Raw genomic sequence first — 16,829 nt, forward strand, 5'->3', positions numbered from 1 at the left:
CTTCTCCAACACCACACTTCAAGAGCATCAATTCTTCGGCATTCAGCCTTCTTCACAGTCCAACTCTCACATCCATACATGACCACTGGAAAAACCATAGCCTTGACTAGATGGACCTTTGTTGGCAAAGTAATGTCTCTGCTTTTGAATATGCTATCTAGGTTGGTCATAACTTTCCTTCCAAGGAGCAAGCGTCTTTTAATTTCATGGCTGCAGTCACCATCTGCAGTGATTTTGGAGCCCCCAAAAATAAAGTCTGACACTGTTTCCACTGTTTCCCCATCTATTTCCCATGAAGTGATGGGACTGGATTCCATGATCTTCGTTTTCTGAATGTTGAACTTTAAGCCAACTTTTTCACTCTCCTCTTTCACTTTCATCAAGAGGCTTTTTAGTTCCTCTTCACTTTCTGCCATAAGGGTGGTGTCATCTACATATCTGAGGTTAATGATATTTCTCCTGGCAATCTTGATTCCAGCTTGTGCTTCTTCCAGTCCAACATTTCTCATGTACTCTGCATATAAGTTAAATAAGCAGCGTGACAATATACAGCCTTGACGTACTCCTTTTCCTATTTGGAACCAGTCTGTTGTTCCATGTCCAGTTCTAACTGTTGCTTCCTGACCTGCATACACATTTCTCAAGAGGCAGGTCAGGTGGTCTGGTATTCCCATCTCTTTCAGAATTTTCCACAGCTTGTTGTGATCCGCACAAAGGCTTTGGCATAGTCAATAAAGCAGAAATAGATGTTTTTCTGGAACTCTTTTGCTTTTTCGATGATCCAGCAATGTTGGCAATTTGGTCTCTGGTTCCTCTGCCTTTTCTAAAACAGCTTGAACATCTGGAAGTTCACGGTTCACGTATTGCTGAAGCCTGGCTTGGAGAATTTTGAGCATTACTTTACTAGCGTGTGAGATGAGTGCAATTGTGCGGTAGTTTGAGCATTCTTTGGAATTGCCTTTCTTTGGGATTGGAATGGAAACTGACCTTTTCCAGTCCTGTGGCCACTGCTGAGTTTTCCAAATTTGCTGGCATATTGAGTGCAGCACTTTCACAGCATCATCTTTCAGGGCGCGGGGTAGGTCCTCCCGGCCGCTTCCCCTGACCTCTGACGTGGGGCAACTCCTCCTGGCCGCCTCCCCTAGGACATGGGGTCCTCCCGGCCTCTGCCCCCGACCTCGGACGTGGAGTAGCTCCCCTCGGCCATGCCAAGTGTGCTGATCGCAGCCGCCCACGCCAAGTGCCTGTTTCCTCTTACTTATAAGTAAATAAAACTACTTAAAAGATAGAAGCTAGACTTTTTTTTCTCCTTGACTATATTTTTAACATTGTCTGAGCACCAGCAAAATGTTCTGGCCTTAAAAAGAAAAGCTCTCACGTCCCCAAACTTTATTTATACAGATTTACATCAATCTCATTTTAGAGGTTTAGAAAGGAAATGACTTTGCCAGGATCGCAAATAAGATGAGAGGAGAACACAGGTTAGCACCCAAGCAACACAGAAAAGTGTTGTTAAGTGTAGGCTTCGAAAAAGAAACAGCTAGACAGAAATCCCAGCTCATTCATTAACTAGCCCTGTAGGCTGGAGCACAGGGCTTATTTTACCTCAGTCTCTACTTCCCCATGTGTAAAATGGGAAAGACATTCTATCAAACTCATAGGACTGTCATAAGGATCATTTGAGACAATGTACAAATGTGATAAGCATCATGCCCGTGCATTGTAGCACCTGCATTGTTATAGGTGTTCTTGTGGCTGTAATTACACCATTTAAATTCACTTAAAGTGATCTCCTCAACTTAAATCCAGTGGTATCTCCAAGGTATCACATAATACCTTAGGCAAAATCCCCTGCTTATGTGGGAAATAGGTCCCCACCCCCTCCAGTCTTTACTAATAGCAACACTGACCATCGCCAGATAAAATGGGCTCCATGACTTCTTCCCCCTGTGTTTGAAGAGATCCAACTCAGTGAAAGAAGATACAATTTCTTGCTCAGTTGACAGTCAAGGACTCATGTATCCAAAGATCGAGTCCTTCAAAAGATTCCACCATTCTCACTGACTTATCATGTATCCTTCTTTGTTTTTCCAATCGCCGGTAGAAGTCATCTAAAGAAAAATGCCAAAGCACAGGTTCTAGGATGAGAATGGAGAGGTCAGCTGAAGACCTTCATGGTCATACTCCGAGGTGCAAACATTTTTAGAGGTGGAAGAGAGGTGATGAGTGTGCTTGCTCAGTCACTCAGTCGTGTCTGACTCTTTGCAACCTCATGGACTGTAACCTCCCAGACTCCTCTCTGTCCATGGGATTCTCCAGGCAAGAATAGTGAAGTGGGTTGCCATGCCTTCCTCCAGGGGATCTTCCCGACCCAGAATCTTCTCGATCCACCTGCATTGGCAGGTAAGTTCTTTACCGCTGAGCCACTGGGAAGCCCAAGAGAGGTGGCAGGAACCATGAACGAACGCAAAATCGTGTCATGGCTGAGAGAGGATTAATCTTAGAGCTTCACATCCTAGTGTGAAGAAGACCTAGCTTGTGGTTCTAATGACATCCTCCTGGTCCATACAGGCCCATCATTCTTCAGATGATGATGAAAACATATCCAGCATATCCAAGTTCATGTTCAAGCCTCGGAACCCACTGCAGAATTGCACTCATCAGCTCATCTTTGGGCAAAAGTGGTTCGATATTCCCCATGGATTTCTGATTCTTTAAAACAATTTCCTACCCACTTCAGTTCTTGTTGCATTTTCTCCTCAGCTTCTTTGTGTCATTTTCTGCTGCTTTTTTTCTTTGTCAAGCTTATGAAGACATCCATCCTGCTAGAGAAAGCCACCAATAAAAATCACCTCTCTGAATGGTATGATGAACCAAGAACAGTGCTCTTCCTTACTTGCCTTTCTGCCAAGTTGACATCACATACTTTTTCCACCTTCCCTTACCACTAGTATTTCAGATTCTGGGAAGTGATTTTCAAATGCTAAATGATGAAATCTTCCTATAAAGAGAGGATTCTGGGAGAAATGGTCAGTAGGCAGTACAGTATTTTTTTTCTGATACCCCTATCACATGAGTGATTCAAACCCATAGTTCTTCACAAGCCATGTGGGCAGGACTTTAGGGTTTTATTGAGCCTTTTATGGACAAGGAACAGTGTGAACACAGGTCTGTGATAGGCAAATAGACTTGTCTTACCCAAAGGCACTTCTCTTTCTTCTGGTTAGAGAATAACTTTTTTCCTTTGCAAAATTTCCTACCTTGGCCCACCTGTCTTCTTAACCAGTGAAATGACCGTGTAATGGTAGCAAATTAATCAGAGCATCCTATCCTCTTAGACACAACCATTGATGCAGGAGCCTACACGAGACCTAAGAAGAACTAATCAGGGATTGCTACAGTCACAAGGAAAGAGATACTTTCACTTCAAATACAGCTAGGTCTATGCAAGTCCATGGGCTGTCCTAGTACAGACATAAAGAATCCTCCTGCCAGTGCAGGAGATGCAAGAGATGCAGGTTAGGTCTCTGGGTCTGGAAGATTCCCTGGAAAAGGGAATCACAACTCTTTGCAGTATTCTTGCCTGGAGAATCCCATGGACAGAGGAGCCTGGTGGGCTACAGTCCTTGGGGTCACAAAGAGTCAGACACGACTGAGTATACACATACAAACATTATGCAAGTCTAGCACTTTGCACTCACCTGGAGATAGTCTAGGTAATAAACCAACAGAGAGGAAAAGAGATCTAAGAGATGGCAGAGAGAGAGAGAGATGACATCATTTGGGCCCTTGGAATAAGTTACAGTTGAATCTGTAACAATCTGAATCACACAAAAAGATTTTAGTTGCGTGAATCAATAAAATACCCCATTCCCACTCCCCCTCCCATTTTCTGATGCTTAATCTAGTCTTAGTTTCTTTCTGTCTCCTGCAACTAAACCATTTAATGTCATCCCTTTCAAAAGATTTTATCCCCAACAGAATTTGTAGAACGTCTGTGTTCATGCGTGGTCATGGGCCTCCCCCAAGTCTCACTGCAAGGCTGGAGAGAGGCCGATGCTGCCTCTGCTCTCAAATAACAAAGACTCATGATCGAGGTTTGGAAACGGAGGGCAGAGCTTAACTCCCCTCTGCTCCTGACTTACTAGGTATTATTATGGGTGTCTCTGTACCTCTCTGGGTCTCCATTCCCCTCCAGGTCAACTTTTACTTGTACATGAATTGTGATTGTGGGAATGGTAGTCAGACAGTATTATTTTAAAGTGTGGCTCTTTCATTTAAGAGTTGAGTGACACTGGAAGGCAAATATCATATAATATCACTTAAGATATGGAATCTGAAAGAATAATACAAATGAACTTCTTTATAAAACAGAAATAGAAAACAAATTTGTGGTTAATAAAGGAGAAAGAGGGAGTGGAGGGTGGGCAGAGAGAGAGGCTAGGAGTTGGGGATAAACAGATACACACCACTATATATAGAGTAGAAAAACAACAAGGACCTACTGTATAGCACAGGGAACTATAGTCAATATCTTGTAATAACCTATAATGGAAAAGAATATGAAAAGAATAGGCATATGTATATGAATAACTGAATCAATTTGCTGTACACCTGAAATTAACCAACATTGTAAATTAGCCATACTTCTGTTTTAAAAAGTGGTTAGAAAAAAAGGAGTCAAGTGACATTGAAGCAAAGAAGGCCATGTTTCAGATTCCTCATCTATAGAAATAAAGATAGTAACTATCTCATGAAGAATGAAAGAATTCATGTAAAGCATTTAGCATGATGGCTGGCATATTGTAAATCTCAGGACATGTAAGTTAATATTACTACCTTACTGAGACTTGGGGGGATCATAAATAGTCAAGACTTCACAGATGTTACATATATAAGCCCAGCCAATGTGTGTGTGTGTGTGTGTGTGTGTGTGTGTATAACAGAGAGAGAAGAGTTGGCAGCCATGTCTAGTGTCTTCACAATACACAGATTGAATACTAAGTCCCACCTCTGACACTGAGTGATCTTTGTTTGATCAGACCTTTCTATCTCTTCCTCTTTTTCTTTTCCTCTTTCTTTTTTCCCCTCCTTTCACTCAACAGTTTATTGAACACATACAGTACCAAGCATTTTTCTAAGAGTGATGTATAAAATCAACAAAATCATACACTGATCTTTTCCTCTTGGACTTTAATATTTAATAAGACTTCTCAGATAATTTGCCCTGGATCCACCACCATATGAAATTCCCTTTGTTACAGGGCATACAGACTGAGCTCTTCTCAAGTGCTTATCTGTGCTTATCTCTCCCCTTCCAGCATTTTCTAGGAGAAAAAAAAAAAAACAAGTAGCAAACAGTGTCTAAACAAGTTGAGTGTGGACACTGATGCATGTATTTCCTGAGCTTTGGCCATTGGAATTGTAGCAGCAAGCGGGAGCTGCCTCTGAGAGCAGACCTACACTTGGTTTAGCGGGGAAAATAAACTAGATGCAACCAAAAAGCCATCGCTTCCTCTGCCCCAGATCTCACGTACAAGCCAGATTGGCTGTGCCTGGTTCTCTCAGTGACAAGTGTGAATTATAAACCCGGGGCTGCGTATGTTCCTCATCCCTCCCGCTCTTTCTGCTGCCCTGCACTCCCAGGTGCCTGTGATGGAGACGTGATTGCAGTTGCACAGAAGGAAATATTTTAAGACCTGCCAAAACCCTTGGCTCAGAACTCGCCTTCCCAAGCAACCTGTCTGAACACGGTGACTGCGGTGAATTATTGAGACCTTAGAAGGTTCACCCAGAGGAGCAGAGCGTGAGGAGGGTGGGGCCGGAGGCTGCAGCTAGAATCGGATGCCCTTCCCTGCTGCAGACAGCAGGAGGGCTGTGGATTTAGCATCTCCTGTGGGAGCTGTCTCCTGGGCCTGCACAGGAGGGGTCAGAGGACATTGGGCAGCGGGCAGCTGAGAATTTGGGGCTCCACATTTATTGTTGATGATGAGAGGCCAGACATTAGTAGATGACTGTCCAGATACATCTGGCGTCAATGCTGAGGAGCAGAGTTTTAGAATTAAAGCTTGTGAGGTCTGCAGATATAGAGAACAGACTGTGATTGCTGAGCGGGTGGAGAGTGGCGGCGGGGGAAGGATTGGGAGTTGGGGATTAGCAGTTGCAAAGTATTATATATAGGATGGATAAGCAACAAGGTCCTACTGTACAGCATGGAGAACTATATTTAATATCCTGTAATATACCACAGTGGAAAAGAATATGAAAAAGTGGTAAAGAACCCGCCTGCCAAGGAAGATTAGTTGTAAGAGACACCAGTTCGATCCCTGGGTCAGGAAGATCCCCTGGAGAATGGAATGGCAATCCACTCCTTGCTTGGAGAATCCCAAGGACAGAGAAGCCTGGCAAGCTACAGTCCATAGTGTCACACAGAGCTGGACATGACCGAAGCGACTTACCACAGCATGGGACAGGTTTCCCAGGTGGTACTAGTGGTAAAGAACCCGCCTGCCAATGCAGGAGGCAAAAGAGATCCAGGTTCAATCCCCTGGGTTGGGAAGATCTGCAGGAGAGCATAGCAACTCACTTCAGTATTCTTGCCTGGAGAATCCCATGGACAGAATAACCTGGGGTGGGGGGGTTATAGTCCATTGGGTCACAAAGAGTTGGACTTGACTGAAGTGACATAGCACACACGCATACACACACACACACAAGTATATATACGTGTGTGTGTGCTAAGTCAGATATATATACACAGATATGTGTGTATATATATATGTATGTATAACTGATTCATGTTGCTGTACAGCAGAAATTAAGGCAATTATATTTCAATAATATTTTTTAAAAATAAAAAAACACATGAAGGCAGCTTCAAATAACACATACAGATACTCCTTCCTTCCCACATGAAAAAAAAATCACAACAGCTGCTCTAGTTGCAAGCGTTTTCCAAATGTGCATGCGGTTAGTCTTCACAACAATTCTACAGGGAAGGTGCTATTTTTATCCCCTGACACAGTTGGGGAGACTGAGGCAAAGATAAAGAAATTTGCATAAAGAATGTTTGGGAATATTTGGAAAGAGTAGAGCCAGGATTCAAACCAAGGCAGGCAGTTTCCAGGCGTGCACTCTTCACATTAGCTACATAGCCTCTTGCTGATTATGAGGTTGAAGATGAAGAAGATGACGCGGATGATGGTAACTGCCTGAGCGGGGTAATCCATCTGCCGCATTTCCTTCACATCTACAGTACCACCAGCTCATGGTTTTCTCCCCATTTCACAGTTGAGCACAATGAGAATAAGCAATGCAAAATGGTTTGCCCAAGGTCACAGGAAGGAAAAACAACCACCCAAATATCAGAAAGTGTTAGTCGCTCAGTCTTTGCAGCCCCATGGACTGTGGCCCACCAGGCTCCTCTCTCCATGGGATTTCCCAGGCAAGAATACTGGAGTGGGTAGCCATTCCCTTCTCCAGGGGATCTTCCCGATCCAGGGGTTGAACCCAGGTCTCCAACCATGCAAGCATATTCTTTACTGTCTAAGCCACCAGGGAAAACCCCAACCCCCAAATCAGGACCAGAACTCAAACCGAAATCTGTCCTACCCTAAGGTCCATGCTTTCTGAAATGCATTGAGTGCTCTGTGACTTTGACCTAGAAAGGTCTAAGACCTTCACAAATCCTCAAGTTCCCCAGTGCAACCAGCGCAGCAGTCAAGATTCCTCATGAATGCAATAAAGCATGGCTGAAGGAAAGCCAATTGCTCCTGTAGAAAAAGAATAAGTCTGTAAATACAAAGCTGAATTTCCACAGGAAGCACATTCCTAAGAATCACCACCTTCTTATTAATAAATCTCTGCGATTTCTTATCCTTTCTATCCCCAGCACAAGCAGTGGACCTTCCTGGTGGCGGGAGGACATTTCTTTCACAAGGTATCAAGTTGTGGTCACTTCCTAAGAGCTCTAAGTATGTGATGACAAAGTGTGAACAGCAGTGATGTTTGTAGGGGATGCTTAGCCTGGCTTGCGAAGTCAGGCACTCACTCTGCAATCTGTGTTTATAGAGGATAGATTATGACACGGCATGTGCCTTTGAGCTTGCTTGCATGTAAATAGTGCATGCGTGCGTGCTAAGTTGCTTCAGTCATGTCCAACTCTGTGTGACCCCATTGACTTTAGTCTGCCAGGATCGTCTGTCCATGGGGATTCTCCAGACAAGAATACTGGAGTGGGTTCCCATGCCCTCCTCCAAGGGATGTTCTTGACCCAGGGATCAAACCTGCATCTCCTGTGGCTCCTGCATTGGCAGGCGAATTCTTTACCACTGAGTCACCTGGGAAGCCCTGCGCTTTGCACATGTTAAATCTCCAAATGGCCAGGAAGCAAACATCAACATCATGCCTGCTTTACAGCTGAGGAAGCCTAGTTCTAAAGCGCTTCAGCAGTGCTCCTCTTATCACTGGGTTTCTCAGTCCCGGCACTATTAACATCTCGGGTTGAATTTTCCTGGACATTGCGGGATATTGAGCAGTGTTGCTGGCCTCTTTCTAGTAGCAGCCCCTCCTCCAGCTGTGATGATAAAAATGCCTCCAGATACAGTCCCCCCAGCTGGGATCTGCATTATGGCATTGATCAGTAGTGGGATCTAGATTTGAGCTCGCTTATTTAATTGCTCAAAATTAGAGCCTCAATTCACTATATCACCAGAGTATCAATGACTCATTCTGGATCAATAGCTAAAATACATCTCTCTTCAACCTGCATGTGTGTGTGCTCAGTCGCTTAGTCATGTCCAACTCTTTGCAACCTCACAGACTGCAGCCCGCCAGGATCCTCCTCCCCAACCTGGACCCAGTGATTGGATCAGGGAAGGGATGAACCAGCCAAACCAACCAGAAGCTTCCCTTTCAACCCTTAATTGGGTTAATATGGCATGTGCAGAGAATAAGAAACAAAATGAACAATGGCTGTCTATTAAATGGTCTGGGTGGCAGGGTTGTAGTGTCTGTAGGTAACAGCTATCAGGGATGGGGGGAAGATTTACATTGGGGTCAGAATTTGGAGAGCCTTAAATAGTATTCTGCTGCTGCTGCTGCTAAGTCACTTCAGTCATGTCCGACTCTGTGCGACCCCACAGACAGCAGCCCACCAGGCTCCACCGTCCCTGGGATTCTCCAGGAAAGAACACTAGAGTGGGTTGCCATTTCCTTCTCCAACGAATTAAAGTGAAAAAAGAAAGTGAAGTCGCTCAGTCGTATCTGACTTGTAGCGACCCCATGGACTGCAGCCTACCAGGCTCCTCCGTCCATAGGATTTTCCAGGCAAGAGTACTGGAGTGGGGTGCCATTGCCTTTTCCGGCCCAAATTCCTACCTCACTATAATTAGCTAAGTTCTTCTGCTGAGTTGTGGTGAATATATAATGAGAGCAAGAAATAAAACTTGTTTCTCTTTTTAAGCTACTGAGAATTAGGAGATGGTTGTTACTGCAGCATAACTCAATCCGTCCTAACTGATATATAAAATCAGTCTGATTTTAGTGAATTGATATTCTATAATTCAGTTAAATTAAGCTCATTTTTGCCTTATGGGAAATTTTTAATTTACCCTCAAAACTTTTCCAGTAATCAGCATTTTATGTATAAATTTGACTGTCTTATTCCAGATTGCTTTATATCATGGCATAGATTAGTAGATAACAGAAATGTAGTCAAGTATCTCTTTCCTCAACGGGATACCCTCGTCACCTACTATTCTTCTTAAACACGGTCACTCCAGGCTTCTTTCACCTCCTCTGACAAACCAAGTTCATCCTCTAAGCATTCATACTTGTTCCCTAGACAAGTAACAAGGAACTAGAGCATGTTCCCTCTAGACACCCTGAAGCATGTCGTCTTCAGATTTTGAACTAGGTGGCTTCTTCTCTTATTCAACCTCTGCTCCTAGTTCACCTCCTCAGAGAGAGAGGAACGGTCTGTCATTTCACCCTGTTTTATGCCCTTCATAGAACTAGGTACTGACTGCATTTGTATTGTTTAAATATATGTTTGCTTGCTAATTACCTGTATTCCCTTCTAAACACAAGATAGCTCTTTTGCCTATTTCGTTCACTGCTAGAAAAAGATAATTCCCTTAGAACAGGGATGACAGACAGAAGACGCACAATAAATATTATTTAATAAAGATGAGTCAGTATCCCCTCCACCTTTGATAGAAGATGTTGGGCATGTAAAACATCAGAACTTTTGTGAGATTATTATTTTACATAAATATCCAACTTCCTACATCTGCTCATCATCTGAGACAGCAGTAATGGCTATATTTTCTTTCTTTCTTTTGGCTACACTAGGTCTTTGTTTTGGCATGAGAGCTCTCTAGTTGCAAAGTACAGGTTTCATTGCCCCGTGGCAAGTGGGATCTTAGGTCCCCTACCGCAGATCTAACTTGCGTCCCCTGCAACAGAAGGCAGATTCTTAACTACTGGACCACCAGGGAACTCCCATGACTCTATTTTCTGAGAAAAGCATCCTTTCCCTCCTTTCTCTCCTGATGTTTCTGAAATTTCCTCCTCATTGGAAAACATTCACTCTCCTCTCTGTTGATTTCATCTTGACCTCATCAGTCACAAAAACTCTCATGGGAGTTCTGTTGTTTGGATCGTTTAAACTTTGTGAATTTTGAAACTTTGCTGCAGTTAATCCTTGACATGGACTTCTCTGAATAATTTCTACTTGGTTCCTAGAATATCCAGCTTCCTCTCATTCTCTTTCGAATGGCAGCTTGCCAGGGCTTGCTAACTGCCCCCAGCCAAGTCTCTATGGAGGAAAGTAGACAAAATACTTCAGGCCACAATACTATTTTTTGAAAGATGAAGCAGATTTTGCAATGGAAAACTTAGCAGTCAAAGATGATATTTAGTAGCTCTTATTTTCTGCCCATTGCTTAAATGGCAACAGGGTAATCCCATTTGGAGGACTTGAACCCCTCCCTGGGACTGGATAAAGTCATCACTTTTGAATGTCAACAGCACAAATGAAGGGGTTCAAAGTAGTTGATTGGTCCTCAGGCATCTGTCTTCTGGGGAGGCCTTTACAACATTCAACTGGAATTTGCCTGTTTCCTCTTTTTTCTTAAAGAAGTTAAAGTTGGCATTGGGATTCAATCTAGATACTCTCTCCTATGTGGATGTATGTGTATTCCACTCTGTTGTGTCTGACTCTTTGTGACCTGTGGACTGTAGCCCACCAGGCCCCTCTGTCCATGGGATTTTCCAGGCAAGAATACTGGAGTGGGTTAACATTTCCTTCTCCAGGGGATCTTCTCCAGGTCTCCCACATTGCAGGCAGATTCTTTACCAACTGAGCCACCAGGGAAGCCCAAGAATACTGGAGTGGGTAGCCTATCCCTTCTCCGGGGGATCTCCCTGACCTAGGGATCAAACCCAGGTCTCCCACATTGCAGGAAGACTCTTTACCATTGGAGCCACCAGGGAAGCAATGATCTCTGAATTGCAATTCATGGGGTCGCAAAGAGTTGGACACAACTGGGTGACTGAACTGAACATATATGTTCTTACTGAAAACAATGTGAGAGATTCCTGTTTATTGAGGCATCATCATTTTCGAAAATCAGCTCTATTCCCTCTGCAGAGGTTAGTTTTATAAATGATTGTGTGTGTGTGTGATACATAAAATGATGAGACTAAATTACAGAGTAATTTTTGAATAATGTACAATAATTATGATTATGGTGATGATGACGATTGGGTAGTTCACCCCAGTGCCAGACACTGTGCTAAGCACTTTATCTATGGTATATTTTAAGCACTTAATTCTCACAATAACCCTGTGCAGAAAGTACCATTTTAGAGATGAGGAAGCTGAGGCACCAAGAGATTTAGAAGCTCACCCATGGCTGCAATGATGATGAGGAACTAGGGATGGACCAGTAGTCTCGCCAGACCCAAAACTCTTAACCAGGAGTTTATACCCAGATGAGATCATCAGGTATATAAAAATGAGGCATCCTGGTTTTATTTCCTTCACCACTATAACCAAGTAATTTTCCTGAATGTTATGTTTCTAGGGAAACCTGGATCCTTAGAAATTGTATGTGTATTTTTTTCCTAGGGGCAAGATCATAGCTTTTATAAATTTCTCTAAGGAGTCTATGACCCAAGGGAAAAAAAAAAAAACATAGTAGATAATGTCTGTGTTTATTCTTTAAGGTTAATTTTTGTTTACATATTCAGCAATTATTTTCTCATGGTGATCAAAGCGTTGGGTAGAGGGATGAACCAGGTATGGTCTGATTCTGCCTCCAAGGGTCCCAAGAGTATGTTCACATATCATTATGATATGGTCCCCTCCAATTCTGAGATTTGTATGAATCTCCAGGCTGCAGTGTCTACAGAAGTCTGTGGTTATCTGTCCTTTTCCAACTTACCCAGAGTCATGGCCACATGATTCTGCATATCACTGTTTTAAAATTAGTTCCTATGGGGACTTCCCTGGCCATCCAGTGGTTAACCCTCTGTTCTTCCACTGCACAGAGTGTGGGCTTGATCCCTGGTCAGGGAACTAAGATCCCACATGCCATATAGTGTGGCTAAATAAATAAATAAAATTTTAAAATAATAAAAAAAAATAAAATTAGTACATATACATGAATTCCTACCTCCTCTTTTGTATAAAGCATCCCTGAAAGGCATGGATGATGCTTTCCACATTTCTGGCATCTCTACCCAGAACTTCATCCAGGGATGGGCAAAGAGCAATTTCTTAGTGGAAGTTCTTTGAACATTCTTCAATAAGACTGGTGCAGAAAAATGAGCCTGGAGGTTAGAGAGATTGGATGCCCATCTCCCAGCTCTACTTACCAGCTGTGGGGCCTTAAGTAAGTCACCTTACCTGTCGAGGCTTCATGTTTCTAACCTGGAAAAATAATCTGCCTCTGGCAATTGTTTGATAATTAGAGATCACTGTGCATTAAGCATCTGTCACATAAGAAAGATAGACTGAAAGTGTTAACCTCTCAGTTGTGTCCAACTCTTTGTGACCCCATGGACTGTAGCATGCCAGGATCCTCTGTCCATGAAATTCTCCAGGCAAGAATACTGGAGTGGGCAGCCATTGCCTTCTCCTGGGGATTTTCCTGACCTACGGATCAAACCTGGGTCTCCCGTGGCCCCTGAATTGTAGGTGGATTCCTTATCGCTGAGCCGCCACAGAAGCCCAAACTATTGGAGTGGTGGTAGTTTTGTTGCTAAGTCCTGTCTGACTCTTTGCAACCCCATGGACTGTAGCCTGCAAGGCTCCTCACTCCATGGAATTCCCCAGGCAAGGATACTGGAGTGGGTTGCCATTTCCTTATCCAGGGGAATCTTCCCGACCCAGGGCTCAAACCCAGGTCTCCTGCATTGCAGGGAGACTCTTTACTGACCGAGCTACCAGGGAAGCCTGGTAAATTTCTGTGCCTTTTGTTTCTAAGTGGTCTCACCCCCTATTGGTTGGACCAAGTCAGGAGGGACGAGGAAGTGTTTCTCTGCCTGAAACCCCCAAATGGTCCCCCCTCCCAGCGCTGAACTGCAGTTAGAGTGGCTTTTCCCGAAGCCTTTCCATCTCTACCATCTGCGCCGCCAACTGTTCCCTGACTGTGAGCTTCCCGCTTGCAACCCCGCTAAGCAGGTGTGGCTGACGCCTGCCTCCTCTCTGCTTTGCATGGGGAATCTGATTGTGTTTGACAGGCTGCTCACGATGGAGAGAAAAAAAAAATATGAATTGGATTAAATGCTCTTTGTTTAGACTTTATTAGCCAAAGAGGCTATGCATAATTAATTGGAGAATAAGCTATAATCTCACGTGGAAGCAGAGACTCAACCCCATGAAACATACAGCTTTGCTTCCATGTTAGGATGACTTGGCAGGGAGATAGGGGCGGGGGTGGCTCCTAATTTCCTTGTGGTTTTGAGGACTAGATGGGCGTAGATGAAGAGAGATGTCCTTTCCACACAGAGCTTTGTTCACCCACGTGGCACAAGTAAAGCAGGTCCCCTTGGCAGGTTGCTTAGTCTAAGATTCAGTTTCCTTATTTGGGATAAGTACAGAGTTGTGACAAGGATTAAATAAAAGAAAATATTTAAAGAGTTTAACACAGGGGTTAGCACTCAATCTATTTTAATAGCTAATATAAATTAATAGTTATTATTCTTTTATTATCATTGTAATAATTACTCTTCTTAAAATTTAGAACATACGAAGGCCAACCCTTCTCAAGTCAGGCTTCCGAGACAGAAATTTTAAAATAATAGAATCCTGGAAGTTTCTGTTTCACTTCAGTTAGCCCAGAGAGAAGAGCCTTGTCCAGAGAGAAACAGAAATTCAGTCACAGTAGACAATGATCTAAGTGGGCTGGTTTATGCTTTATTCATAATAAGAGAGACCAAGTGCCCTGAAACAACAAAAAACCCTTTCTTTTTAAGCTTGTCCTATTAAAAATAAAAGTACAACCAGATACACTTTTTTTATTCATATGTGTGTCCCAGTTTATTAATCTGAACCTTTCTTAGTTAAAAAAAAAGAAAGAACTTCTGCACTAAAGAGAAGTCCAGTCTGGCTAACATGGCTGAGATGAATAGTCGCAACGCCCTTCCTCTTTGAAAGTATCTCCCCCAGGTCATTACTCTGATACTGAAATTCCCACTTCTCACAGCTGCCCTTCTTCCTTGCCCCACGTTAATGTGCAGCAACCATGTGATAAATAAATGATTAAGTCCCAGATCCTCTTTGGGCTCACACCATCCACTGTGTCCAGCTTCAGTCTCCCTTGAGGCCACATCTATTATATATTAGCATAGCTGTACCTTTGAATAGTGTTTTCCTGGTATATCCTTCCATGCTTTTATTTTCAGTATTAATTTATTCTCACAACTAAGGAGTGATTTTGTAAGCAGAATATATATATTGTGTTGTCCAGTCGTTCAGTCATGTCCAGCTCTCTGCGATCCCATGGACTGCAGCACACCAGGCCTACCTGTCCTTCACTATCTCCTGGAGTTTGCTCAGACTCATGTCTATTGAGTCAATGATGAAATCCAACCATCTCGTCCTCTGTCATCCACTTCTCCTCCCACCTTCAATCTTTCCCAGCATCAGGGTCTCTTCCAATGAGTCAGTTCTTCACATCAGGTGGCCAAAGTACTGGAGCTTCAGCTTCAGCATCAGTCTTTCCAATGAATATTCAGGGTTGATTTCCTTTAGGACTAGCTGTTTTGATCTCCTTGCCATCCAAGGGACTCTTTTTTTTTTTTTTCAAGGGACTCTTAAGAGTCTTTTCCAGCACCACAGTTAGAAAGCATCAGTTCTTCAGCATTCAGCCTTCTTTGGGGTCCAACTCTCATTTCTCTACATGACTACTGAAGAAACCAAAGCTTTGATTATAGGAACCTTTGTCAGCAAAGTGGTGTGTATATATATAAATCCTTGTCTTTTAATATGTCTTATATTATATCTTAATATATATTATACTTTAATATTATATATATATTACAATACATTATATAATATACATTAATATATATAATATATTAATGTGTTGTAAATTGATATAAAATATATCAATACATATTTTTTTTAATGGGATCCAACTGTCTCCAGTCAATGCTTCTTCAGCAGCTAGTTGTAGTTTTGGAGTTCTTGCAGGAAAAGATGAGCACATGTCCTTCTACTCCACCATTTTCTAGGTTGTGACCCCACTTATTTAACTTATATGCAGAGTACATCATGCAAAATGCTGGGCTGGATGAAGCATAATCTGGAATCAAGATTGCTGGGAGAAATATCAGTAACCTCAGATATGCAGATGACACCATCCTTATGGCAGAAAGCAAAAAAGAATTAAAGAGCCTCATGATGAAAGTGAAAGAGGAGAATGAAAATGTTGGCTTAAAACTCAACATCCAGAAAACTAAGATCATGGCATCCAGTCCCATCACTTCATGGCAAATAGATGGGGAAACAATGGAAACAGTGACAGACTTTATTTTGGGGGGCTCCAAAATCCCCGCAGATGGTGACTACAGCCATGAAATTAAAAGACGCCTGCTCCTTGGAAGAAAAGCTATGACCAACCTAGACAGCATATTAAAAAGCAGAGACATTACTTTGCCAACAGAAGTCTATCTAGTCAAAGCTATGATTTTTCCATTAGTCTTGTATGGATGTGAGGGTTGGACAACAAAGAAAGCTGAGTGCTGAAGAACTGATGCTTTTGAACTGTGCTGTTGGAGAAGACTCTTGAGAGTCCCTTGGACAGCAAGGAGATCCAACCAGTCAGTTCTAAAGGAAATCATTCCTGAATATTCGTTGGAAGGATTGATGCTGAAGCTGAAACTCCAATCCTTTGGCCCCCTGATGGGAAGAATGGACTCATTTGAAAAGACCCTGATGCTGGGAAAGACCGAAGGTAGGAGGAGAAGATTATTATTTTTTAAAATCATCTCTTAACATTTCAACTCTTGGTAGAAATCAAATGCAAAATATCTGCATTTTAAAATTAGCATCTTGCATGCTGCAGCCCATGGGGTCACAAAGAGTTGGACATGACTGTGTGACTGAACTGAACCGATATTAATATATAAATATAATATAATATGTATTTTAATATATACTTTAATTATCTTTTGGGGCTCCAAAATCACTGCAGATGGTGACTGCAGCCATGAAATTAAAAGACGCTTACTCCTTGGAAGAAAAGTTATGACCAACCTAGAGAGCATGTTCAAAAGCAGAGACATTACTTTGCCAACAAAGGTCCTGCTAGTCAAGG

Source organism: Bison bison, unplaced genomic scaffold (assembly GCF_000754665.1).
Source record: "Bison bison bison isolate TAMUID 2011002044 unplaced genomic scaffold, Bison_UMD1.0 scf7180017864144, whole genome shotgun sequence".
NCBI lineage: Eukaryota > Metazoa > Chordata > Mammalia > Artiodactyla > Bovidae > Bison > Bison bison.